We start from the raw sequence: 1,598 nt of genomic DNA, 5'->3' as shown, positions 1-1,598 counted from the left end.
GATCTTTTTTGCCATGGAAGATACTGTAAAAGCCTTGGAAGAGAAATTGGCGAAACTTGAGGCGAAACTTGGAAAGAAAAGTGAAAGTACGGCTGGTACAAGCGGCAGTTTACCGATCACCTCTCCAGAAAACCCGCTTCGCATCAAACCAGAGAGCTTCTCTGCGACGTCCGGCGAAAGTTGGGTAGTTTGGATACGGAAATTCAAAAGTATTGCAGCCCTTAACAAGTGGAGTCCTGAGCTTCAAGCCCAAATATTGCCCGCATACCTGAAAGGCCTCGCAGAGCAGACCTATTACAGCCTGACCGCCGAACAAACAGCCACGTGGACGGCAGTTGAACGCGCTCTGACAGATCGATTTCATCCTAAGGAATCTCGTCAAGTACACATTTCCACTCTACGAGCCAAATTAAGACGTCCTGAGGAAGATCTACACCAACTGAGGTGCGACATTTCTCGTCTTGTGGAGCTGGCCTATCCGAATGACCCACCGGATATACTCAATCGCACAGCCAGAGATTTCTTCGTAGGTGCGTTGACCCCCATTACATTGCGCGAGAAGGTGTTGGATTTGGGGCCCAATACTCTGGATGAGGCCCTAGCAGCAGCCCAACGATACGAATCAAATCAAAAAGTGCTAAACAAAGGCAGTGCTCGAGTGCTGTCTTCAACGTCTGGTGATCAGGAGAAGTTTGGCTCTCAACAGGGAACCCAAGAACCCCCAGCATGGGCTAAGGAGCTTTTTCAACAGCAAGCTGAAATCTTAGAGAAGTTAAAAAACATTCCTCTAGGGAGGCAAGGTAGGAATGCATGTGTGGAATCTGGACAAGGCCCCAGAGCATGTTTTAAGTGTGGTAGCTTAACTCATTTTATTCGTGACTGTCCACATCAAGTGCGTCCCGACCAGGGAAACGGGAGATGGGCGGGGCACAGCAGGAAGTGACCCCGCCCGAGAATCCAAAGGGGGCATTTTTGCCTTGTGCTGTAAATGGTGTCAAATCCCAAGCCTTATTAGACACGGGTGCAGAAGCAACAATTATCAGTGAGGACCTATATAGTCGCTCTAAGACACATTTAAACAAACTTGAACTCACACAAAAGCCTGTCCTGGGGGCCAACAACATGCCACTTGATGTTGTTGGAAAAACGGAAGTAACAATTCAGCTTGGCGGGATCAGGGCTCAGCATAAAGTGTTGTTGATTGGTGTAAACTTCCTAACAACTCACAAATGCATTATAAACTTTGACACTAACACCGTCTACAGTAAGGGGGAACCCAACAAAATAGTTTTTGGATGCCTTGATAAAGTGTACAGGATCACTGTGGCTGAAACCGTCACATTATCTCCAAACATGGTCGCAGACATACCTTGTGAGGTCCAGGGAATGGATGGCTTAGACGAATGTATGGGGGTGCTGGAACCAGCGGACACATTTTCGGAAAAATATTCTGCTGGGGCCTTTCGGATGGCAGTGACTGTAAAAGGGGGTCGAATCCCAGTTCGTGTGTTCAATTACCTTAACAAATTTACAGATGCAGTAGTATAGGGGACCTCTACCCATTGGCCGGTGAGGGAGAATCACAGCAGGTAACCAAT

Source organism: Montipora capricornis, chromosome 5 (assembly GCF_036669925.1).
Source record: "Montipora capricornis isolate CH-2021 chromosome 5, ASM3666992v2, whole genome shotgun sequence".
NCBI classification, from domain to species: Eukaryota; Metazoa; Cnidaria; class Anthozoa; order Scleractinia; family Acroporidae; genus Montipora; species Montipora capricornis.
This window is presented reverse-complemented; position numbering follows the sequence as displayed.